The sequence below is a fragment of the Emydura macquarii genome, unplaced genomic scaffold (assembly GCF_026122565.2).
Source record: "Emydura macquarii macquarii isolate MOO-44397 ecotype Brisbane River unplaced genomic scaffold, CSIRO-AGI_Emac_v2 contig_2205, whole genome shotgun sequence".
Classification (NCBI taxonomy): domain Eukaryota; kingdom Metazoa; phylum Chordata; order Testudines; family Chelidae; genus Emydura; species Emydura macquarii.
In genome coordinates this window covers 13,008,298-13,035,043 of record NW_027132342.1, presented here as the reverse complement: position 1 = coordinate 13,035,043, position 26,746 = coordinate 13,008,298, and the positions used below count along the sequence as shown (strand labels likewise).

At 43.5% G+C, this 26,746-nt stretch overlaps 1 long non-coding RNA gene across 2 annotated transcripts; it reads left to right on the top strand.

Annotated features, from left to right (window-relative positions):
* Positions 1–26,112, top strand: LOC137160435 (uncharacterized). Of its 2 annotated transcripts, none has more exons than XR_010921878.1 (8): positions 1–109; positions 7,714–7,856; positions 8,873–8,936; positions 9,627–9,687; positions 17,785–17,988; positions 20,562–20,604; positions 20,822–20,962; positions 24,931–26,112. It is a non-coding gene; the product is annotated as an uncharacterized lncRNA (long non-coding RNA). The 2 variants fall into 2 exon arrangements; XR_010921879.1 differs by lacking the exon at positions 24,931–26,112 and adding an exon at positions 24,447–24,490.
* Positions 26,113–26,746: the final 634 nt, after the last annotated feature.

Genomic DNA, 26,746 nt, shown 5'->3' with positions numbered 1-26,746 from the left:
CTCAGGCAGGTGTTGGATGTGAAGTGAGGAAGTTAAAACGGAAAGTAAAAACGAGAAGAACAGTTTTTTAATTGAATCCAGGAATAATACAGACAGGAAGCCAGTGAAGGTATTGCAGGATAGTGGGTCCCGCCTCATACAAGTAATTTGGATAGTGTACTGGATCCTTGAAGTTAGGTGGTAGGACATAAAAGAGGGAACTTAATAGTCAAGCTGTGATATGATTAGAGTCCATTGGCTACCAGCCCCTGAACCAGTTAGGGAGCAGGGGTAAAGTGCAGGGTCTGCCAGCCTTTTCCCACCTGCCTTTTCCCACCAGACTCAGTCTCAGGAAACAGACACTACAAGGGCCTCAGGCTCAGTAGCTCTCACCCCCTATGGTCATGTGGCTAAGACTCTGTAGGAGGAGTTTATAAAGGTCCTTGATCCCACTCCAAGACTCTATTTACTGCCAGTGCCAAGAACGAACCAGGGATCTGGCCTTCATAGCCTTAGCTTACTGATGTCACTTAGAAAGCATCAGCCTAGCACCAGGAGAGCAAGCAGAAACTTAACTGAAATAAATTGGCACCCCAACCCCTTTCTTTGGTTACCACAACACCATAAACTGTGGCCCCAGCAGCCTCATCTACCTCCTTTATGGATCCTCTTCCATCCAGCCATGGCCTCCTCCAGGGGGAGCTCCTTAGCATCCTCAACCTCCCAGAGCGAGAGCAGTTACAGCACAACAGCTCTGCCTGAACTCTGATCACTGTCCTCTCAACACTAACAAGTGTCACTTGTTCTTCTTCGAGTGGTTGCAGATGTGTGTTGCATTCAGATGTGTGCGCACCGGAGCCAGAAAGCCTTTTGCAGCAGTTCCCATTGAGGCAGTTCACCTGACATGCAGCCTCTCCCAAGACTATATAAGGGCAGCGGTGCCTTGACCCACAAACAGCCCCCCAGTTCTTACTGCCCATGGCCTGAGTCGGAATTCCCCGTACCATTCTCCTCGTGGTTTTTTCCCTTAAATCATGGTCAACTTCCACTGTCTGTAAATAGTTAGCAGTTAGTAGCCTGTAGTTATGTTTTTCTTTAATTTTATCAGTGTTTTTTTTCTCTTTATTTTATTGTTAGTTAGCTACTAAGTTGTGCTAGGGACTGAGGGCATGGAGCACTTTCTGGCTTTGAAGCACTGCCCATCATCGGGGGTATCTATTCATAATACTGACCCCCACATACTCTGTTTATTGCTCTTGGTGAGGGACACATTAAGGAGAGGTGTTGCATCTGCCACATCTTCAAAAAGTGTACACAGATATTTAGAAAGCAGCACCTCATGGAACAGGCCATAAGGCCTTCCTCACCACTGGGACCAGTGCCTGATTGTCCTGTCTGTCCAGCCACTAATCCCATGGAAGCTTCGGACAGCCTTTGGACTCTGACTCCTCTCCAAGGAGAGGTTGATCTTCTTGCTCTGGGGTTCCACACAAGAGGACGCATAAAATTGGCTGAAGCCATTTGTGAAGTATGTTTTCCTTCTCAAAGAGAGGCTCTGAATGACATGATGACTCACCAGTTTCACAGGATGGAGCTGGACCGTTGTCTCAGGTCTCCCTTGTAATGAGGTGGGAGGATCCCAGTATCATACACTAACTCCAGAACCATCCATGTAACAGTCATCAAGTCCAGTCCTGATGGATATCGAGGATTCCATCGATTTCAGTACCTACTATACTGTGGTATATCAGGCAGTGAAAGAACTGCTTTGCTGTCAGCCCCTGATTCGCCATTAGTGCAAGAACCTACTGGATTTCTGCTGCCCACAGCCCCTCTACTTTGGCACCGGGACAGAGATTGCTGTTGGGACCGTCATCAATATCAACTAAGATAAACCAAGAACTTTACTTTGGCACTATCTGCTATACAATCACTCTACACATTGATACTGGGACGCCCTTCGACTCTGGAATCGGTTGTTCTCTCAACTTCAGCACCTATGGCTCTGGTACAGGAGCCATCATCATAGAGGGGCCCAACTTCAGTTTATTCCTCTGCTCCATCTGTGTCACCGGACCTAGGTCTGAGACCGTCTATATACCGAGAAGCCTTTGTGGTACTGATCACCATTCCATTGTCAACACCAATGTTACTTTCTCAGATTGGGCTTCAAACAAATTCCAGCACCTAATAGCCCCATCACGTTGGACACCTCCTATGCCTACTGATTATTCTGAGGATCCTTCCAGGTCTGGCTGGGAATCCTCCAGCAGAGACAGATTGGCATGGCCTGACACAGGTCACCTATGCTCTATACTCTCCCTCATAGGCCCCTTTGGCATCCCTGGGAGGTGCCTAGATTCTCCTGGTCACATTTTCCACCTCACTTGAGGAGAGGATCTCCAAATCCTGCTAAAAGACAGCCTCCAGAACCTCATATTTTAGAGGGACGAGCAGATGTTATCCCTCCTGACAACCTCTTCCACAGGACTAACTTTTATTGGAAGAACCAGTGTGCCCCATGAAGCTACTTTGGCTCCCATTAATTTGTGCTCATGTACGTGCAGGTGTTCCGTTCTCTCGACCCCTCCCAACTAAGACTGTTGTAACTGATGCCTCTTCCATTGGGTAGGATGCCAATCTAGAAGGCTTGTGAATCCAAGCATTATGAACAGAGCAGGAAGATGAGCTTCATGTCAGTATCCTCAAGATCCAGGCAATTCACAAAGCACGTGGTGTTTTTCTCCCTTTCATCAGGGGCTTATCGGTCCAAATAATGACCAACAATACAACTGCCATGTACCATCAGAACAGACAGGGAGGAGCTCAGTCTACACAGCCTGTGAGGAGGTGATGAAACTCTGGGATTTCTGCATCAAGTTAACCATCATTCCGGTGGCTGCTCAATTACCTGGTTTCCAGAACCACTTGGCCAATTTTCTTAGTAGGAAATTCTCTCACAGTCACAAGTGGTCCCTCAAAAACAGTGTACTGAGGGCTAACTTTTGAGTCTGGGGCACTCCATCAGTCAAGTGCTGTCAGTTTTGCATTCAAATGGATCACAGTCAGGCATCAGTGAGCTGGTTCTGTTGACTCAGTGTATATATGCAAGGTTTAAGGTTTGGAGGGCTGGGACTAGCCAATTCTGATTATAGAATGAGCCCTATCTTGGAGAGATCAGCCTGACTGCCATATAAAGAGCAGGAGGAGGCTGCAACGAAGTGGGGAGAGATCAGGAAATAGTAGAGACACTGCAGAAGGTGTAAGAGGATCCTGCAGTGAAGGCCCTGAGACCAAGGAGCTGTGCCAGAGAGGACCTGCAGTGAGCAGGAGGCTCCTGCTAGAGAGACTCTGACTGAGAGGGGTTTTTGGACCTGGAAGTCAGAACCAGAGGACTAGGGAGGCTGAGCTTCAGCCAGGTAAAGTCTGGGAGTACTGGGCCCAGCTTCTGCTAGAAAACCTGACTGGGAGAAGGGTTGGGGGCCTGGAAACCAGAGGGCTGAGCTCCAGCCAGGTAAAGCCTGAGACACTTGAAATTGGAACCTACCTCTGTGAAGAAAGACTGGGGGCTCCCTACCTAAAGGGAGGTGGGGCATTTAGGGCCAGTATGTAAGGACTCAATAAGTGGGACCCCAGGAGGGAATGTTTTAATTACCTATGGACTATGAGTTATTAAGGGGCCCTGAAGAGGGGAGAAATTGATAGTAGGGCACTGCAGAGTCATGTCTGGCCATAAAGGAGCACTCAGGCAGTGGCTGTCCGTGCTGATCCTGCAGGTCATTCACAAACTGAAACAGGATCACACCTAGGTAGTTCTTATCGCCCCAGCTTGGTTAAGACAGTGCTGGTTTTCCACTGTCTGCAGCCTCAGAGTGCAATCTGAACAGTTTCTGCCTCCTCTTCTAGATCTGCTTTCGCAACAGCACTGAACAGCCAGCATGGCTTCTGGATGGTTACATTATGAAGAGAGGGCTGTTCTGTAGCAGTTCAAGAGGTATTGTTTAACAGTAGAAAGCAATTCACTAGGTCAACTTATTTGGCTAAGTGGAAACATTTTCGGTTTGGGCTGCTAGTCAGTAGATTCCATCGGTAGTGATGAGCATTCAGAACATCTTGGAGTATTTGCATCTAAAATCTTCAGGCTTTTCCCTAAGTTCCCTGAGCATTCACCTAGCAGCAATTTGAGCCATTATCCCTCCTATTCAGTTGTTTTCCAACCCTGTTGTGGTGAGGATTCTCAAAGGTATTACCCAACTTTTTCCACCTGTTAAAGTGCTGGTACCATTTTTGGACCTCAGCACTGTTATTGGCTCTCATGGGCCCTCTGTTTGAGCCTTTTGCAATTTATTCCTAGTCTTACTTGTCTCAAAAGACAGCCTTCCTTATCATCATCACAGGTTTCTGACTAAAGTAGTGTGACTTATCATAATCAGACTATGTATCTTCCACTTTTCTTCCCAAAACTACATTCTGGCCACGAAGAAGAGTATCTGCATGCTTTGGATGTCAAGAGAACATTAGCCTTCTGTGTGGACAGAACCAAGCAATTCAAACGTATCTCCGCTCCCGGTTTCAGCCCCGTGGGGGGTGCCAAGGCTCAGGGCTTGAGCTCTGCTACTCTGCTCCCGGTTTCAGCCCTGTGGGTGTGCCAGGCTTCAACTGCAGGGCCCAGGGCCCCTGAAACTAGGGGGCTACGGACCTCTGTTTGAGAACTGCTGTCTTAAGAGATGGCTTGGTAGAGCTCTCTTACTATGGGCCTGAAGATATTGGTCCTGGAAATGTGTTCACAATGAGTGGAAGGGATGGAGTGGATATGGGTGTGGAATGAGCAGGTGCAAATTGCATGAGCACTGGGTTGTGTGAAGTGGAGTGTAGGTCAGTGCAAACACATGCAAAGTTATGCAGATTCATACAAATTAGAATGTATTTTTCATTTTCAAAGATTCATAGGTATTTTCACACTGGGCCCTGCGATACTTGGGACAGCTTTGGCAATGTGAGGTCCCCCAGCCCTGTCAGCAGGATCACCACCAATATTGCCACTTCCAGGAATTAAATCAGGAATCAGCCTCTTTCACTCTGCCAAAGATTGGTTCAAGAGTTGGAAGGAGGCTCCTTTCAAGTTCTTTCCTCTTAAGCGCCAGTGCAGGGCCAGGCACAAATTAGTTACGGAAGACAAATTTTAAATTCATATTTGCAAGGATTCACACCAGAAATCTGTCATACACTTATCCAGTCAGGGAATAGAAATATGCCATGCTATATATACACTGTTAAAGCAAATAATGTTGTCATTTGTGATTATTAAATGCTTGAAGCAATACTTGCAGCAAGCAGTTTGAAAACAATCCATGGATTGAAGTATGTCCATATAAAATATTTGTTGAATAGTTTCAAACAATTAATTGAAATCCCCATCGCTTTGAACGTATTTCAAAAACAGGGGAAATGGGCTAAATTTATTCAAAAAATTGTTTGCACTACCATCAGCATACCTTCTGCACCCACTTTCCCCTGCATCTCCCTTCTATTCTCCACAATCTCCTGCTTGCTCCATCAGCCTCTTCCCCCACCCCATATCTCTAGTCCAGTTTCCTCACCATATATTCTGGGAGGTGGCCATCTTCCCCAAGGGAACTTGGCTTTAATTCCACTGGACAGAATAAAGTGTGGCATCCATCTTTATTAGGGACACAGCTTCACTGACACTTGAATGCTGTAAGGAAAGTGTAGCCATCTTGACCAAAGGTAGTTTGTGGTATCAGTCCCATTGGAAGTAATGGGAGATGGCAGCCATATAAAATAAGGGCAAAAGTTTCTGCCAGAAATCAGGAGATAATGAGTAATGTAAGAAACCCAACAAATAACACAAGATTCGTAACACTGTGAGAATTCAACTGAATTTCACACCTGCTTGTAAGAAGGCAAATCCCTTGAATTCCTTAAGCATTTATTTTGGCAGAGAAGACTTCAAGTAAGAGTCTTTTTAACATTCATAACCTCACAAGACTCCTTTATTGAAGCATGGCAGGGAAGAGACACAAAATAGGGGAGATGACCTGCAGTGCTCACCCGTCAGCCTGTACTGCCATTCAGACATGCTGAATTTAGACCTATGTGTAGCATTCAGCTTCAGCAAAGAAAGGGTTTTTACCCTTTTTTCCTCCAATGTTAAACTTTATAGTGATTCACTTTTCTCAAAAGGGGTGATCAGCTCTAAGCAGTGTGTCCTTTTCTCCTCCCTGAGAGATAGGGCTCTGCGACAGATCAGGGACCCCTTTTCTCAGGGACAGGGTTCAGCTGAGTGTTGCAGAGGTGTCAGTTCTCAATGGATAGGGTACTGCCTTGCTTTTGTGGATTTCTTTTGCCCAAGAGCAGAGTTCAGCATTGAGTCAAAAGGAGCCTTTCCCTCAGGGGGTAGCATTTATCTGCATGTAAGGGTTCTTTCCCCCCAGGTGATGGGATAGTTCCACCACAGAATGCCACACGAGTGTTATACATCATAATTCATGTTGTTTTACTTTAATACAATTCAGTTTGGAAAGCAAATGAATGAATTAACACCATTGAATTCCCAGATATTTCTATATCCTTCATATCTGGGGCTGGGATTAAACTATCAGTTGGATGTGTTTCTGCAACCATCAGTGCAAACTGCCAAATAGAAACCTGGTTGTTTTATAGTACCGTGAACCCCAGGAATATTCTTTTGGAAAGAGAATTAAAAAGGAAAAATATACAGTTTAGTTACTAACTGAACTCTTTCAGTGCAAGAAGAAGTCATATGTTCTCTATATGTTTACACCAACCTGCTGGCATAGCCCTCCCAAGTGTGAGACATTCCCTGCCTGTGCAACCTTAATTCAGCCCCCTTGTGCATATGCTTATACTGTCTTTAATTGCATGATTGCATAGTATTTTTCCATATTAGTTTTGCATCATTAATAGATTTAATGTAGATTTTTATGTAATTTTCTAACTTCAAAACAAAATGGAATTTCATTTTTTTTCAGTTTATCCTGTGGAACCATATTGGCCCCACCTTGGGTCATCAGCAGGGTTTGCCCTTTAGATCCACGGCATAGATCTCTACCACTAACTGGGAGCAGTAGTAGGCTATTATCCTTGCTATCCATCAGACACTAAAGATGTATGAGACACACACTTTACCAGAGGGTTCCAAAGCTATTTCCTGGCAGCAGAAAAAAAAGACTCATTCCTCCTGGGTTCATTTCCAGATTCTGAAGGGGAATATACTTATAGACCCTTATGCCCCATGCCCTAACCTTTCTCTATCTCTTCTGATCCTATCTGCCTTCTTCTATGAAGAAAAATTCAGTGGGGTGGATAATTGCCATCTCTCAAGGACTTAAAACGGTTCCTTCTGTTGCAGTCCCACAGCTCTTGTAGCAGTGTTATCACAGATCTAAGAGTTATGAAAGACTTGTAATTGGAATTAATTAGAAAATGGATCACAGTCATTGTGAAATTGTGACAACTTTGCTAAATCTAGCATAATTCTAAAACTCATGTCCGGGAGACAAGTGTGCAAAATCAGCTTATTTACAGACACCACCAGTATAATCTACTTTAATCATTACAGAAGGTTGGGGGGGAGATTTCTTCACCTTTTGATGAAAGAATCAGAGTCCCTTTGAACTTGGCTCATCAGTAGTTTCCTGGGTGTTCTCTAAAAGTAGATCTTTCAACTGACTTTGTTTTTTATCTGTGCAGCACAGACTTTGGAGAAGTTATAGTGTCCATTTCAGGAATGTTGTTCACAGAAGTGTTCTGAATCTCACGGGATAACACAAGCCACCCGTCAGCTGCCAGATGAGCATTAGTAATATTAAACTCATCTTGAATGGAGGAACTAGGTAAGTGCAAGAGATTTTTCTACAGTCACTCACTTGGGTGAAAAGTTAGTAGAGTCAATGCAATGCAAGGCCCTCTTGTCAAAATTAGGCACTCAAATACCTGTTTTAGGAGTACAAATGCAGGATATAAATTTTTAACCTAGGCAGCTGAGTTTGGAATTAGGTTTTCAGGGAAATGTTTGCAAAACTTAGTCTCCCTTGCAGGGTATGCAACATGTGCAGTTTGTTCCTACTTTCACTTGTAAATTTTATCCTTTGTGCACATACGCACAAACCCTGCATTGGGCATACAAGCTATGTGAATATGGATGTTGTGACTGTAACTCCTATGATTTTGTGTTAGTTTGCAAATGATTTGTTTGTGCAAAGTTACATGCACACAGTTGGAGTCCATGTTGAAGCTCCTTTTGAAAATACCACCCACAACATCTGACGACATCAATCATCTTATTTTTTTCATCGAACAAACAATGTTTGACTGAAATTCACACCTAGGAATTTAAAAATGGATAATTCAAAAGAAAAAATAAATTGATAGTTAGTTTCAATGATTTGGTATGTGCTGGAGATTTTTTTAGACAGCGAGAGAGAGAATGTGGATGAGTGAGCAATCCGTACAGCTACTTCAAAAACAGCATTCATTACTTTCCAAATAGCCTTCTAATTCTCCACCCTTAGGTAAGACTAACCCTGTAATATGTCTGAGATTCATGAGCAAGAGGAATCAACTGCCCAGTCTTCTTACTCCATAGCTTGACAGTGTTTTTCACTTCTGCATAATTTTAGTCTATACAGCATTGAAATGATCTTCATTCAAAAGATGGCCTTGCAGTTTTCAGATTTCTTATAAGGCCATTATACACTGGGATACTGTCCTAATACAGATTATTAGGGTAGCCTCAAGACAAGATGTTAGATTTCATATAGATCTAATTTATCCATGAGTATATTGAAATAAAATGTTCTAATAACTAAAACAATGGTAAAGTCCTTTCTGTTCTTTTCCTTTTCTCCAGCTGGTTGTATAATCTCTTTACTGCTTACCTGGAGAAGCCCATCCATACCATTTTAGAAAGAAATGTAAGTCTTTTGAAGATAGTTTCTGAGGAGGGGCTTAAAGAACACCTGAAATTGCATTACCTCAGAGGCCACAGCTTTGAAGTTGGCTAAGGAGTAACTGGAGAAAATATAAGTTTACTCTAGTCTGATTAACCCTGTGTCACTTTTATTGCCTGGCACGAGCTCTTCTTTGACATGATGTAAAAGTCCAGTACTTATGACAGTCATAATGACACCAATATGATCTGTGTGTGACGCTCAGTTATTTTTCACTCTCATGTCTTCACACAGAGCAAATGATACTCTAATATTTATATTATCCCAGTGCCTAAGAGACCTAGTCACGGATCAGGACCCCTTTATGCTGGGTGCTGTACAAACAAAGAACAAAAAGAGTCCCTGCCCCAAAGAGCTTACAATCTAAGTACCTAGAGACTTCACAGTTGACTCTTAAACTGCATACATGGTGCCTGAAGGAGAGAACATAAACTCGTTGATTCCAGAAAGAAAGGTTCTTGTACTACAAGTTGTAGAGAAGTCACCCTTTGTAATTTTGTTTTTGATAGTATTAAACCTTACTTTATGCTATTTGTGAGCCTGACATTAGAGAGAGAATCACCACCGGTTAAGGAGATCTGACTCAGCTAGAGAGGGAAGGGTTCAAATACACACTAGTCAGTACATTAGTATCCTCTGCATGTTTTCATACAGTTGTGCCTGAATATCAAACATAAAATCCGAACGATGGATGCAGACCTGAGAACACTTAAGGGTGAGTCTCCGACACTTCTTTTTATTGCATTTCTATTTTTGTGCTATTCCGTTTGTCGCCTTTTCGTCAGATGCTTCCCAAGAACTGTGTTTAACTGAATGTGTTCAAAAATTACCCCCAACACAGAAAAATGTCAGTTGGAGGGGGGAGAAGGGGCCAGTACTTGAATGATTGTAGGACTAATACACACACCACACAAAATTAGACTCTTCATATTTCATCTGTGATAGCCTCAGGACAGTTTTAATCCATCAGCCTACCACAACTGTGCTGTGATATTTCTACAGATTACGCAGTTTACAGGAAGTTTCATACATGTCACCTTTGGCCACTGGACAGTGTGGATTTTGTGCCGCAAGAAAATTCATTTAGCAGTAATTCACTAAATAGCCTGTAATCATAATTCCCTGCCTAGACTGTGATCTTGTCAGATCTCACACACTTAGCTGGTCAGTTCTTGGATGTGAGTCATCCAAAGAACCAGGGTGCCACCGGAAAGATGTTAAAAGGCACACTTGTCTTCCAGGGCCACTGCGTGGCATTAAGGGACACTGAGAACATCTAGCATCTGCCTTTTTGAAGGTATGTAAAAATGAGATCCTTACTACTATGATCAGTAAAGATCCCACAGCATTTTTTGCAAGAACTGGGATATTAATCATGGTATCATAGTCAATTTCAACTTCAGAAAATGTAATTACATTTGGCATACCTAAAATTCCTCCTGTAGTTTTAAACTGGTTATGCCATTTTTCATTTTTCTTTCCTAAATTGGTTAATGTGGTTGAGCCCTGTCAAACAATTGCCCCTTCACACATAGGAGGTAGCAGCACTTCAATGTTAGAGGTGAACTGATCTTGTACACTCAGATTGGTTAGTTTAGAAATCATAGCTTCTATTAAATGCAACTGCTTTCTACTGTATTTTTATTTAAATAAAGGATATCTCTGGAAAGAGTTTCTATTAAATATACTGTCTCTGTGATGAGAATCCAGATTCTAAAATTTTCAGTCATTCATGTGGAGAACACCAAAAACCATCATAGCTCATGGCTGCCACAGTGGAATGAAAAATAAGAGTCAAACTAGAGAAGCCAGAAAGATTCTCCTGGTACATCTGCATCTTGCCCACAAAGCCACATGCATATATAGCCAGACCAACAGTCCTGCTGACTGGCTCAGCCATCAGTAACTAATGTAGGAGAAAGGAAACGTAACCTGCAAGTTGACTATCAAATGTAAGTGTAGTGGCTCTTTCCAAGAGAAAGATAACAAAGTTATGTTCGCAATGTTGACACTTGCAGCCTGGAAAGTAGATGTCCTGTCCTCCAAGTCCTTGGTCAGAGTGAAGCAAGGAGCACAAGATTATTGTGCTCCATCACCACTATGAATGAAGGGTAACATGTTGGCACAAGTAAGGTTACGCATGGATCATTGTCTTCCGCCCAGAGTGGTGGTAGATCTCAACGCCTCCTTTACCTGCTTCCTTATTCACAAGAAAACAGGGTGACAAAAGCAATGTTTGGATAGAAAATAGGCATATCTAAGCAGACACAGGTGCAAGTGTAATTGTTAGCATGCAGACAAGGCATTTAATTATACATTCCCTTCTTTGGCTATCCTGTGAGTACTAGGCAGAATAACTTGGCAGTCCCACAGCAGTGCTCCCATTAATTCAGGATCAGGTTCTCCTGCACTCCCCATTCTACTCATTGCTCTTTAGCTTGTGCTTATGTGACCCACACTGCGCACTTGCACTGAGCAGGGTGCATCCCATTATTTTAGCCCTTCTGAAAATTTGTCCCTCGCTCATCTACTTAATGGAACTGCAAAATTCAAAACTGAAATGCTCACTGAAAACTAGCCCAATAGAGTAACTTCTTCATCTATAAAAGCCTGAATTGGCAAGGTGCTGAGCATTAACAACTATCACTGAGGTCTGTGAGAGTCAAAGGCAGAATCTTACGGGATGTGCCCAGCACCTTGAAGGATTAATCCCTAAAGGCACAGTGCACTCCGGGTTTAGTCATTGCATATAGGAAACTAGGCTCTGTCTGTGAACACACAATTTCCACTGGAATTATGACAGACATAGGAGAGAACAAATCCTGAGTCTGGGATTTAACTGTCTAATATACATGAAGAGAGATCTAAACAATTTTTTATAATTTAGAAAAAAAAATCCCCAAATTCTCACTGTCTGATAATATACTATCTGCATTGTGAACAACATCCCCATGTCTTCAGCACTGACTGACAGCTTGAAAAAATGCTAATGTCTTCTTTAAAAATATGAAGAAGTAGCAGCGGTAATATTGAAGGAGCATGTAGGGTCCTCACGCATGGATCAGGGCCTTACTTTGCTAGGTCCTGTACAAACCCACATACCAGAGACAGCCCCTATCCTGAGTTCTTAAGTTTTGTTACAGTAATTTTCTTTATTTTAGATCAAATTTTAGTTTCCCAATAATGGAAGGATTTTGGGGAAATTCAGCTAAGGGCTGGGTGGGACAAGTGGAACATCAGGTCTAAATCAGTATTGAATCAGTTTGCAAAAGAAGCACCTTGGGTTCTTAACTACAAACATTTGTTCTGATTTTTTTTTCTCCCTACTTGTTTTGAACATCTTTCAATTTTCCTTCTCTGAGAACTAGACTTTGATTTTAATCAAACATAAATGGCTGTGTTAAACTTTTTTGATAATGGGTGTTTTATTTTGTCCCCCACTCTCACCATTCTAATCCAAATTGATGCCTTTGCCTAAGTAGACTACTCCCTAGTTAACTCTCTAGCATTCTTCAAATCATACATTGACTTGGACTTAAAGGTAATGAATTGCCTTTAATGCTGGTCGTCTGGAACCATGCTCTTTTGATTGGCATGGTTGCTTTTGTTTTGTCCTTAACCAGGTACACTACTCCAAAGCAATGTTTCATTTGGGTATTTTGGTCACCAGTTCAGTTTCAGAAACCAGACATGATCATTCAGTAAACAGACTGTTGGTCAATTATCCATAACAAGAGAAAACAGTAAAAGGGGGCTGAAGAAGTTAGAAGTAAAGAGAGAGAGACAATAAAAGGTAAAATCAGAGGGTATCTGACCAACCCTGGCAGAAAAGAGGGAAGTAGACTTCTGGGGCCTAGTTATTGTTTCAGTTAGGCACATCACACTTCCTGATGGAAATACCAGGTTCCTGGAATGAAAGGAGAGGGAGAGGCCCTTGAAAGAGAGAAAGCCAAGTCAAAAGTGTACTACTAAGACTTATGACCATGTGACATTTCTTTAGCTACGGGAAATGTAATGGGAAATGCATCCAATCACAGAGGCTGTGATAAATAGTACAATTTTGTTTTCATGCTATATAAAATATATATAGTTTGGGAAAACCATGATTTGTTTTTTAATATGCTATATAATTTCTCATGGTCATAGTCTTTATTTTTAAACTCTTTTTGTAAATATTGAACTAGTATATTTTTAATATTTTAGATTCCTGAGGGGTCTAGACCCTTCAGAGTGTCTTTATAGTTAGTGCTACAGTTAATCCTGAGATATCAGGCTTTTTCTGTATTACTATTTCTTTGTACATCACCAGCATTGCATAGTCAGCATTGACTACCATTGGTGTGTGGGTGCAATTCAAAGTATTTACTTTGAGCTATAAAACCCCATATGGTTCATGTCCTGACTACCTGTAGATCACACTAATGAAGGGTTCTCCTTATATAGGGGTCCCTCGGAAACATAGGGCCACTGTAGCAGCTCCTTCAATCCCTTTGGCAAAAAGGATGGGGCTAGGGCATCCTGGCAAATCCCAACTGCCAGAACAGCCCTGGTGAGCTGTTGGCAGCCAACATAGTTTTTAGAGCATCCCTGAGATTGCTGTAGTCAGTGCCAGGCAGAAATAGAAATGGTCCCAGAATCTGAGGGTGCAGAGGGCTCCTTTGTGGGCCCCTCCTAAACTGTGCCCAGTGCTCCTTGGGTACAACTGAAAATCTGGCCCTCCTTCTCTCCTTATGCATCTGGCAATTGATTCACCCACAGTGAATCTGCAGTGAACATGAGTGCTGTGGACCAGGGGATTGCCTTCAGTCCAAGGGATAAAACTGAAAACACGAGTAACGGTTCCCAGATTTGAACTCTAGGAGGATGGAGGCAGAGTATTTTCTGTGAAGGGCCTTCTGCTCTGGAAGAGCTTGAGTTTGGTGACTCTCAGGGTATGCTGTCAGCCTATTTGCTTACTCATGTTTTTCCTTAGTAGCTTTTTGGTTTGGGAAAGAGGAGGAAGACATTATTTTATTGACAACCACAATTAACATATCCAGAGGTTTTGACAGGCACTGATTTTATAAAGTAAAATAAATCACAATAATGTTTTACAGGGCACAGTCTATCCTGTTGGAAATCATATTCCCCTCCCCGCTCCCTTAGTGCCAGTCCCATTCACTCTTCCAGACAAGAGTGACCCCATGCTCTACTTTGGAGTCTCTGAGTAGTTCTTTAAGTCTGTCTTATTCACTTACTACAAAGTAGGGGCCGTCAACCTCAGAAGAGATGAGTAGAACTTATTATAATTACAAATATTTCAGGTGTAGGCAGTCAGCGAAGGGGTTTTTACAGATCATTTTGCAGAGTAATTTTCAAAGTCAGAGATATCCATAACATATTTCTACCAGTTGTAAATGTGGTCCATGACATTAATTCTATGTTTCACCATTTTATAGAATCTGAATTTCTCAGACCAGTTTAGGTGCCTTGTGCCACTGTGCAAGGAACAAAAGGGATAGATGTCACAGATCTGATCCACATGCTCCATCACTGAGTGGGTGGGGGAATGGGGCAGAAAGACCTATGGAAAGCTTTCTCTGCATTCATTCTATTGCTCTGATCAAATAGTGGAGAAAGGGCCTGGGTCAGGAAGAAAATGTGTGTGTTTAGCCTACTGCTGCGTTCTGGCATGCTGAGCCCTGTGCTACACACATTTTCTGTGCTTAGAGCTGGAATAAGTCCTTAGAGAGCAGCAAAGGTGGGACGGGAAGCCAGTGTGAAGAGACAGATCAGTCACTAAATGGGAGGAAAAACAAAGAGGTCACTCTGGGAACCCTGCTGCTTTGCTAGGCAGTGTTGGAAAGTTTTCCACATGAGTTTTGCTGATTGAAACACTAATAAAAGGGATCTGTGTGACTGGCTGTGCTTGTGGGCTGAGCAAACTGTGTTATGAAGCACAGCGGCTGAGGCACCAGGAGAGTTTTCAGCCCTACTTTTAGTGGGTTCGGTATATCCCAGCTAGCAGAGTCGCAAACCTTTAAGAAACTGCAGCAGCTAATCCCCGTGTGGATGTTGTCTAAGTGCTGGCTAATTTCCAACGGCTTGGAGGAGCTAGTGAGATTGCTTTTGGGGTGGAAGGATGATTTATGACTGCTGGGGGAAGGTCCAAGTCCAGACTCTTGCTTTAGTGAACATTCCTCTGTCCCACTGCTGCTGCTCACATTCTCTTCACTCCTTTCTGCTCACTGTTAAGAGTTACTTGATCAGAAATCCATTTGCAGTATAACAACAACTGTATTGAACCTACACATTCATGGACAATACTACATGCACAATCTACCTTTACATGGTAGTAGATGCCACTCTTTATATTAACTATGTACAAACTCACACAGAGATAGTGCTTTGTGCTGGGAAAAACCAGGCTGATTCAGCCCCCTGCCTCTGGTGTCTTAATCCTGTCCATTCTCTGGCACCGACTCAACACTCTGGTCCCTACCCCAAGTTTCCTGGCCAACCTCCAGAAGACAGTTCTGGCCAGGACTGCACTAGGTCTCTGCAGAGGTTCTGAGTCTTCCCCTGGTGTTTGCAGCCAGGTCCATACCTTTTGCCTCCAGGCCCTGCAGAGACTCCTTTATAGTGCAGGTAGTCTGGCGTGGAGTGCACTGGCGCACATCTTCTTCCGCCACCTCCGAGGGCTCCGATACAACCAGCAGCTCTTTTTTCTCCACCCAAGGGGTCTTCCGCAAGACCTCCCCGAGCTGCCGGTCTTCTACCAGGATCTCCTCCAGACTTGGAGGCTGGTCTCTGCAACTAGGTCCGTGGCAGCCACCAAGGGGGAGGATCTCCTCACGGAGACCCTGCTACACAATCCCCATCTCGGTGTGTAGGTGGCGGAGTCCCACTTGGTGCGCCAGAGGCTGGTCCTGGCAGGCATCATCAAGATCAGAGACCTCCTGGATGACGACCGGGGGACTGGGTGGATCCCCAAGTGCTGGGTCAGAGCATGGGGTTGGCTCTCCATCCTTCGAACTCCCCAGCGCGTACTCCAGGAGGTGAGGGCAGCCTTGCCCCCCCCACTGCTCAGGCCTACCTCAAACGGGTCCTGAGGGAGTGTGCTCCCTGCCCACTCCTCACCCTGGGCCTTCCGGTGCTCTTCACCAGGCCCCTGCCCTGTGAGCCCCCTGACCACCTCTCCCACACACCCTGAGCCGGCTGCAGGATCTGCAGCCAGCACGCTTCCAAACCGTGCCACGGGCACATCTCCACATGCTCATGCTCCACACTCTCCATTTCCTTGTCCTCATGTCCCGCCCTGACACCAAATGGTGGGATCTTTTACCACCAGTCTGTATTCCACCTTGGTTACACGGCCCACCGGAGATATCGGCTGACGGCTCCTTCACGCAGCTGTGAGAACAGGCATGTACCTGGCGTGGTTCATCCCCCGTCCTGAAGTCTGTCCCTTATGCATCAGGGTCTCCCTCACACCGCAAATTTGTCTGGAGTGCGTCAGGCTGCTGCCCCTAGTCCAGCTCATCCGGAACCTCTTTCTGAGGTTCTGGCTGCACTTCTCCCCACACCTTCTGCTCTACACGCACCCCATTCGCGGCCCCACAAAGTCGCGGGACCTCCTCCTCAACGTCCTCCTCACCTTGGCCAAGGTGGCCATCTACAAGACCAGGGAGAGGAGGTTGGCTGAGGAGGTGCTTTGCGACTGTGTGGCCTACTTCCATTCCTCCATCCGATCACATCTCCAAGCAGAGTTCCTCTGGGCCACGTCTGCTGACTCCTTGGCTACCTTTGAGGAGAGGTGGGTGCTGTCCTGGGTTCTTTACTCGGTGTCCTCTTCAGGTTCCCTCCGTTTAACCCTTTGACCTTCACGCCCGCCCCTGTTTTTTCATTCAAGAGCTTGTTAGCATGTAGAACTTAAACTGTGATCTTTTGTTTATTTCATTTGGTAACTACCTTTAATCTCTTTACATTTACCACTTATAATCACTTAAATCTATTTTTATGTAGTTAATAAACTTGTTTAATGTTTTATCTTAACCAGTGTGTCTTTGAGTGAAGTGTTTAGAGAAACTGTTTAGTAACAAAAGCTGGTGCACATTCCTTCCACTTTGAGGGAAGGCTGGACTGGATAATAATCTCCACTGGTCAGGCTTTTTTATTAGGATAGACACTGGGTCCTCAGTCCAGGACCACTTCTGGAGTTTCTCTGGTGTTGGTTCATGAGTGGGTGGAAACATTCATTGAACTAAGCTGGGTATCCCTGCCTGTGGAGGACTGTGTAAGTGCAGTACCTGTCAGAGGTTTGTGGCTTTTCACAGCATCACAGTGAGAGCGGGAGCCCAAGCTGGTCAGACAGAAGGCTCAGTGGTATCCCAGCTACCAGGCAGTACCCCAGGGGTTCTGCAATACCATCACAGTGGGATCTTCAAGAGGATGAAGTCAAAATATATTACAAACTCATTTATCTGATGCTCAATTTTCCTAACCTGCTAGTTATAAAACAGTGGGTGATGCCCCCCTTCCCCTGCCATCTTTCCATTATATTGAAAATGTCCTTGATCTCTGGTGACCTCAATTACCCAAGCTTTTAAAGTGTTACCATAATATTCAGATAATCAAGACATGGTTGTTTTTGCAAGATAATATACCCCAGATGAGGCAGAAAGCAGCCAGCTCACAAAATGGTTTCAGTATCTACCTAATAAAAAGGTCCAGTGCTTGCATTTTAGATCATAAAAGAAAATTGCATTTGTGCCCATGTCTAACACAGGATCTCATGCTGTGTATGATAACAAAAGACTTTTCTCTCCTGCAGATAGTGAATACCAGTGTCAATCTGGCTATATTTGAATAGAAGCTGATTGGCTGATGACATCTGAAGAGGTTACACAGAACAACTTGAGCTGAGACCATAAAAGAAGGCTCGGGAAGAAACATCAATGATCCCAGCATTGGGACATAACGGGGCTTTATTGTGTCAGCCTTGCTGTGCAGTTTGTCCAGCCTATTGGACTTTTTGGTAAGGTGTTAGGATTCTGGGATCTGTAGTGCTAACTGGAGTCTGGTAGGCCTACCCCATTTGTGAGCCTAACAGTGGGAGAGTGGGTAAACATTTATAAAGTGTGACAATAACTTGTAACAAAGAATGTTAATTGGGGGAAAAGGTACAAAAGGGAGACCGAAAGGCCTTTTCATCTACATTATTGATATGATTCAAGGACTGGTAAGTTCATGCCTGGTAAACAAGAGAAGTTTGGGATTGGAAATCTATGGACCAAAATTGGTGTGTCAGAAATTAGGCCTAATTGGTGAACATAATAATGAGGGTATGGGCTATTCCACTCATCACTCCCTTTTGAGATACTTAAAAAAAGACACTTTGGGAAGGAAATCTGGCTACTGTGACAATGGCTGCCTGAAAGACAAGAGAACAGGAAGGAGAGAGCTTCACCATCATGGCTGCCTCTGTTTCCTGGGACCCAGGGATCCACCATAACACAATTGGACCTTTTTCATCCTAATCCTAAGAGATGTCTTGACCAGAGTGGGCTAGAGAGAGGGAGCCAGATGACATTGCCCACCTGTACCTAAGTTCTGAACACCATCTAGGATGTGAGACTTTGTTCCCCCCATCCTGGCTCCCATGTATCCTTTTCCTTTCCCCACCTTATTTCTTCTGTTTCCTGTCTCTCTCCTTTTGCCTTCTGTTTAGTGGGAGTCTGTTTTAGTAAGCCAAGATTGTATATTTTGCAACACTATTGTAAGCCTGTTGCTAAAGAGGCAGTTAAAACCAATGCCCTACGCAGCCTGACACTGGTATGAGTTTGCTAGGTCTCAGAGGGGCTGATAAAACCATGTTCTGTGTCTGTTTTTTCCAGTAGTGAGGTTGCAAGTGAGAGTCAACATCAGACATGCGCTGCATTTTTTTTTTTTAAATCTTTGCTGTTTTATTCTCTCCCCTTTTGCGTCTGTTTCTCTTTTAGGAAGACTTTAAGAGCAACAACAGCTCCAGCCCATCTCAACTAACTTCTTTTTCTTTCAGTAAAAGACTGTCAGTTAGGTGGGTTTTCCTTGTAAAATCTCTCTGCAGCTAGAGGGAAAGGAAGCAAAGGATGTTGTTAAAATGGAAGCTTTTCTTAATAATTTTCATTTCAGATGCTTTACCTTTTTCCCCTTTCTTTTCTGCATCTTTAATAAAAGATGTAAAAGATTTGGATGGTGTGTTTGCCATGATACTAAGCAGGCTGGGGTCTTTGTATACTAAACCCCGAACTTTGTTTAAAACTGTTTGATGCTGAACATTGACAGGGTCATGTTAACACCTTTGCACCCATTTATTCCATCTAAATTATTACAACAGATCCCAAGAGGACTGTCCAGTAGGATTGTTACAGGAAGGGAGGGTTAGATGTCCACAGCCTCTCAAGGTATGTTTATACTGCAGAAAAAAACCTGCAGCGCTGTCTCAGAGACCAGGTCAGTTGATTCAGGGCTCGAGCTGTGGAGCTAAAAATAGCAGCATATCAGCAAAATCCTCTGAAACCTGGTGAGGGGGGAGAGTCTCAGAGCCTGGCTCCAGTCCAAGAGGGAACGTCTACACTGCTGTATTTAGCGCCGCAGCTCAAGCCCTGCAATCCTAAGTCAATTGCCTGGGCTCTGAGACTCACTGCCATGGGTTTTCTTTGCAGTGTAGATTTACCGTGAGAGAGAATCTCATAAGTAGAATTGTGGAGCACTAAAGATATGTCTACACTGCAATTTGACACACACAGCTGGCCTGTGCCAAGTGACTTGGGCTCAGGTTACGGGGTTGTTTAATTGCAGTGTAGACTCGCGGACCCTGCGAGGTGGGAGGGTACCTAAAGCCCAGGCTTCAGCTTGAGCCTAGAAGTCTATACTGTAATTAAGCAACCTTGCATCCCAAACCCTGCAAGCCCAAGTCAGCTGGCATGGGCCAGCCATAGGTGTCTAATTGCAATGTAGACATACCCTGAGTCTTACAATGAGAGTGGCATGGTAAGCTGTGAGCCCTTCAGAATGGTTTTTATCAGGCATTGAGGGTACCATGTTCTGCGAACCTATGGAGCTATATTGGGAGGTAAAATATTTGGGTTTGAAAGCTTATCCAGATTAAACTGACCCCCTGAGGAATTTGTGGATCAGCTAGCACCAGCAATACCAGAATGGAATTTTTCTTCCCAACTCTTGTAGACATTAAAACACTTGATATAAAACAAAATTATTTCAATAAGATCTCAAGGATTCTAAAATTGGCTGTCTCTTATATGAATTTGGATACAGAGCTGTTGAAAGTCAAGGGTTCTTTGGTGAAGTGTATGAATCAGTAAGACTTACGCAATGAAATTTAGAGGAAAAAGTGCATTCACATCCCTGGATAAACTTCTCCTGGGCCATACTTCTGTGCACGTTTCAGGCAATGCCCTAGGAAAACCTACTGCATAGGACACATTGCCATAGAAGTGTGTCTTTGCAGGCATATTGTATGGCCTGATGTACTGGAAGGATGACTGCACATTGTTTTAGTAATGTGCCTTTATAACGACTCTTCTGCTTTCTCTTCTTTCCCTTCAGATTCCAATTCTCCCTGGCACACTCCAATGTTGGTTTTTTTGAGGTAAGTTAATGGTTTCAATATCCAGGAATCAAGAATTTCAGGGACAGGATCAATTCAGAATACCAGAAGTTGATATTTCCCACATTAATTTTCAGCTCATTAGACTTTACCCCTGGATGGCTCTTTTCTCTCTTTCTCTTCTTCTAGTGACACACTCTGCCGATATTTTTTCTGCTTTAAAACTGCATATTCTTTACCGTTCCTCTTTTTTTCCTAGGAATGACCCAGTATTATCGAAAAGAAGATGTTTACCAGTCTAATCTTTCCTCACAGATTACAAAATGTTATAAAATCATTACTATGTAATATATCACTGGAATTCAAAACAGAGGAGTAAAAGAAGCACCATTCTAAGCAGGTTAGAATATTAACTGTAGGATAAGAGACAGGCATTGCTGGTGTGGTGTGACTTAACATGGATGGCTAATCATTAAGCAAGCAAGAGGGAGCAAAGGATGCTACTCACAAAAGCCTGATACAGTGATGCAGTTGTATAAAATGGATAAGGCCTGCCACCCTTAAATGACAATTGTTTGGTTCTGGGTAGCTAAACAGAGGAAAATTAAAATTTCTCAGGCCCTACAGTGAAATAACAGGCAAAATATTCTAAGTAAATAAAAAGGGTGATTTTAAATTAAACTATCGTAACTGTGTAAAATGGATCATTATCCCAGTGCTTTATATCTTGCCTCAAAATCTTCACTTGCAGTTTTGTCTGACCAAATAGGGTCAGATCAGCTGAACAAGCCTCCCATTCTAAAAACTCCACCAAAGGTCTGAGCATGGAGCAGCTTCATAGATATCAGGAAGTGGTTGCTAAATCCATTTTCTCTCCCACGGCAAATCTCATTTTTGGAGAATTTCCTGTCTCATGTTTTACAGAATGAAGCAATCCCAGCAATCAATGGCCAATTCTTTTACTGGCCCTTATCTCTAACTAAATGCTCCAGAGATTGCATGGCTCCAGGGATTGGTAATGTGATATGGGACTTTGCATTGCTAGATCACCATTTCACATCAAGTCTCTCCTGTGCTCTCATTACTCCCACTGCTGACTTCTAGATGGTGTGGAGGAGGAGGAGGAACATCCTGAAAGGGAAAGCAGAAGAGTGGGAGCATGACTAAGGGAGAGGGGTATGCAGGAGCCAGAGGATGGGATTGAGAAGAGAGGGGAAGGAAGCTTGAATGATGGCTTTGAAGGAATGGATAGGAACAGAGATGGCAGATAAGATCAGAGACAGAAGGGTGTAGGAGCCAGGATTGGGTGAGTGGATAGGGGGAAGAGGTGGGAATATGGATAGAGGGAAGGGAGAGTGTTGGGTAGGAGCAAGAAGGTGTAGGGGGAGAAGAAGAGCAGATGGACAGGGACAGGAGCTGGGGTAGGGCAGCGAGGAGTAGTGGGGGATAGAAACAAAAGGGTCTAACACTAGACACACTTCCCTTCAGCACCTGGAATTCTACCCAGTAGTCCTGATCTTCTGCTTTCTTCTATTGTCAGCAGATAGCTGTGCAACCCCTGGCAGATTGTAGCTCATCCCTCTCTAGTGCCTGGTCCTGAGAGGAGAACAGCCTAAACCCTTCCGTTTACCCTAATAGCTCCAGTGGTAGAGGTCTGTGCTGTGGACCTAACGCTCTGAACCCTGCTGATGACCCAATTTGGAACCTGTCATGGTTCCGCATGATAGAATTTCTCTTTTCACATTGTTTTATTAAATAATCAGATAAGTACATCCAAAATAATTACTTTAAAAGAACACAAAAAAGGTTACAAAGTCAAATATTTTAAAGTTAGGAAATGCTAGAATGAAAGTTGCTTGTGCAACTTTAATTCAGCCCCCTTGTGCATATGCAGTGTGACAGTCTTTAATGACATGATCACATACTGCTTTTTCCATGGACTTTTTCCCTATTTGTAAATATGGATAATACCTACCTTCCAAGATGTGTTGTGGTGATTGAATGATTAATGCTTGTAAAGCACCTTGAGTTCCATAGATAAAAGATGTATATAGATGTGCAAGTATTTATTATTATATACATATGTATTTATATTTGCCTTTTTTAAAGCTAAACTGAAAAAAGGATTCCTTCTACCTAACCTGGCCCAAACTGGATCTCTTATTAAACAGTTATTCCTTTTCCAAGTTTGGATAGAAAATCTGCTTCTATTGGAATATTTGTGAGCAGTGTGCTGGAAATTTCATACCAGTAAAACTTCCCTTTAAGAACAAACTTTTTTCTTTTCCTCAAAAAAAAAAAAAAAAAAAAAAAAAAAAAAAAAAAACAACTGAGCAAATGTACTGCCACCAAGTGACCAAATGCACTCAGCGGGCCAAATTCAAATCTGGTGAAACTGAGTGCATCCCCATGGAAGTCAATGGAGAAGCACACTCGTAAACCAGAAATGAATTTGACCCATCAAGTTAAATTCTAGTCTTATTAAATTCATGCAACCCCAGGAAGTTAGTATAGTCACATGTATGTAACTGAAAGCAGCAGTTGGCCTTCTGCATATAAGTAACTGGTCCATGAATACCCAGTGACCCAAGCTGTGTTCTGATAGAATAACTTCTAAATGCATAGGTGTGCTGATCTGCTGGTATAAAAACATATAAGGTCACTGTTAAGGTTTTGTACTAGAGTGCAAGTATGAAGTTGGGGTGCATATCACTTGTTGGTATCTATTGATGGAAATAAAACTCTTGTATAGTGTTGGAGTAAGTTATCGATAGCACTGTAGGCAATATGAATGTGGAAAGCAATGCACAAGTCTTTCCCCTTGATTTATTTCCCTTTTTTTTAAGGTTTTAGGTGGATGGATCGAGTCCTGCCACTGCTTTAACTGCCATTAAATGTAGCTTTTGTTTGCTATATAGTAGTAATAAAGATGACACAGGGCCTCATCTGAGGATTAATGATCAGCTGGGGATATTTGTCCCAGCTGGTCATTAACCTCCCTGAAACACCCTCTGTTTCAACAGCTACCATTTTTTATTTTCATACTGCAGTAACATAGGGCCAGATTCTGCTTCCGCCCCTTGTTGAGGTGTCATGTTGACATCCATGGGACTATTTGCAAGAGTAAGTGTGTAACAGCTGCAGAATCTAGCCCTCAATTTTTATGTATAGGGATGTGTAACATAATGAACAATTAATTTAGAAATAATTATTTAAGAGAAAATTAAATAGCCAATCAGCTTGCTCCAGTCATCTCCCAGCATTACAGATGTATTCTACTTTCCATACACTGTGGCCCAGGGTAAGCAGCACACAGCACAACTCACAAGGGGGAGCACAAAGGCATCTTTTTAAAATTACCTTTAATCCCTAAGTGCCAGTCCCCTGAAATAAACTAGTGCTGCCTGAAGGCTGCTTTAACTTATACTGACTGCCAAGAGTCCCAGAGTGGTTAGTAAAGCTGCTGGGGCACCGGGAAGCCTCATCCCTACCCATTTCCCTCACCTACATTTTCTGCACTGGCAGGCAGTAGCGGGGGATGGTATAGGAACTCTTATGCCAGCTCTACACCATTAGAAGAGCCCATTATATTGGAATGATCCTGCCATACCAAGCTATGCCAGCTTTAGTTCCAGTGACATAGGTCTCTGAATATACACGTCTGTCCCTTTGTTGTGTAGTTCTAGAGGTTGCTGCTATTAAGTCTGGATTATAGAGTATTTTATATAGTACAAACTCTGGACCAGAATTTGGCCTCCCACTGCAACAACTTCATGCTGCTTTAGTGGCAATAAGAGATAATAAAAAGAATACCCCTAATGCAGGAGTAGCACAAGGCTAATGTACCGAGCTCTATATCATCCCCCTTGTTCCCCACAACTTAGGGGCAGTCTCACCCGGAGGCAGGAGGAAGAGTAGCCGAGCACACTGGTAAGTCTGAGCTGTGGTGCAGCCCAAAAGCAGCCTTGGATCAGGCTGCCGTAAGATGTAGAGCAGCCACTGGGGCTGTCTTAATTTATGCCAGAGCCTAGTCCAGTCCCTAAAGCAGCCCAGAAGCCAGGAGACACAAAGGTGACATAAAGCCACCCTTGCCCCCTCTCCTAGGCTGTACCTCCTGAGAGGCACAGTACAGAATCTGGCCACATTATCCCTAATCCCCCGTATGGAGGAAAACTTGAGAGAAGTTGCATTTTACGATCTGTAATGTAAGGTGATATTTGTGAATGATGTTCTCTTCTCAGGATTATCTGCTGATTTCCACTGATGTTAGGTACAGACACTAAGTAAGGAGCAATCCATTTGATGGGTCAACATCACCAGTTGGAATGCTGAACCAAAATATCTTTTCTTTTCATCCTAAAAATTCAGGATTGGAGATGAGTGAAATCTTCCTCCTGCTGCTCAGATTTGGAGGAATAAGGAAGAATACATGCCACAAAATTACAAATGCAGCTACTGAGTCATTGTTACTCATGGTCTAGGACTAGTATAAACTTCTTATGCTTCCTGCTGAATTCATCTGTTCTATTGAGTATGAAGTGGAGCCGATCAAACTGCTTAAAATTGGAAACTCTCATGCTCACTGAGAGGGCTGAAATATGCAAGGTTCCTTGTGATGAAAAGAGGTTCCTTGGAATTTGATTAGAGAGCTGGACAGAATCCTCTCATGGCTTTTCTTAATGGCATTTCAGGACAATGGAGTATCCTGATGTATTTTTGTGCCCTGCTCATTTTTGTTGCATTTCTTTCTATCTATCAGTAAGTTGCCCAGATCTGAAAACAATATTACAGATACAGTCACCCCAGAGCAGTATCTACTTCCTACTTGCTAAGTAAAGTGAAGCCTCTGTGTATCTAGCCCAAAATTATGCTGGCCTTTTTTACTACCATATTGCATGTCTCATTGATGTCGCCTGTTTCAGCATTACTGTTTTCCAGGAGTTTACCCTTCCATGAGAGTGAATGTTTTGAATTTTTATCTCCCAGATACATTAATCTCCCAGATACATTATCTTACATTTCTCCAAGTTGAATCTACCTAGATGTGTTAAAGGGGCCCGGGGAAGGTGCACAATCACCAACAGTGCTCCCTAGTGTTCAGACACAGGGTGGCAGGCTGCCTCCCTGTTGAAGCACAGTCCTGTCCTTCAGCCCCCTGTCCCAAGGATTTCCAGTCCTCCCTTTCAGAACAGAAGCTGGGCCTTAAACAGACAGTCTTTTCCTGCTGGCCTCTCTCTGAAGGTGAAGACTTGTGGTGGTGTATTGTCTTCTAAGAGTGGGTAGGGAGCTAGTCCAGGGCCCAGTGGTGGGGAGCTACACCCAACACCTTACGGTGCTAAGCTGTTTCCCCCCTCGACCACTTCCTACCCGAGTCTCCTTCAGCTTCACCAGTTAAATCAGTCTCATCAAGTCTCTGACCCATTCACTCTGTTCCCTGCTTCTCCTTTTGAGAGGTCTGTGTTGCAGGACCTAGTCAATGAGCTCCTGGGCAGTACTTTCCCCACAGAGCAGCTGTCTACTCCCTTGCCCTGCCTGCCTCTGAGTGCTCGGCTCCCACTTCTAAAGCCTTGCCCCTGGCTTGTTCAGGCTTTGAAGGTGTGCCTGGGTGGGACTGCCTGGGCCCAGAGCTGTTCCTTAACCCCGTGCTCTCCCATAATGTGTGAGCACTGCCCAGATCACAGCAATCCTCTGAATACTATTATCCATTGTACTGATGGGAAACTGAGGCACAGAGACTAAGGAAAGCTCTGGCCAAGCCAGGAATAGAACCCTGAGCTCCTGCATAGCATCTTGCTACCTGACTCAACCATCTCTCTCCTACCATCCTGACGAATTTCATTGCATTATCGGCCTATGTTTCTAATCTCTCTCTGTGTCATTTTGAATGATTTCTCTGTGCTCACTGCTGTTTACAACTCTTCTCAATTTTGTATCAACTGAGAATTTCAATACTACTTAACTCCTGTACTTTTCTAGGACCTGGTCCAAAGACTATTGAAGCCAGTGGCTTTCCATTAAATTCAGTGGGCTTTGGATCAGGTCTTTAGCTAGTTAAGAGATTAAATAAAATGTGATCTAAACCCACTTCCTCTATAGAATCCTTCCAGACACAGTTGTCTTCTTCTCACCTGGGGAGGCCATTTGTCACTGGCTAAGGGCATGTGGCCATTTACCACTACCCTTT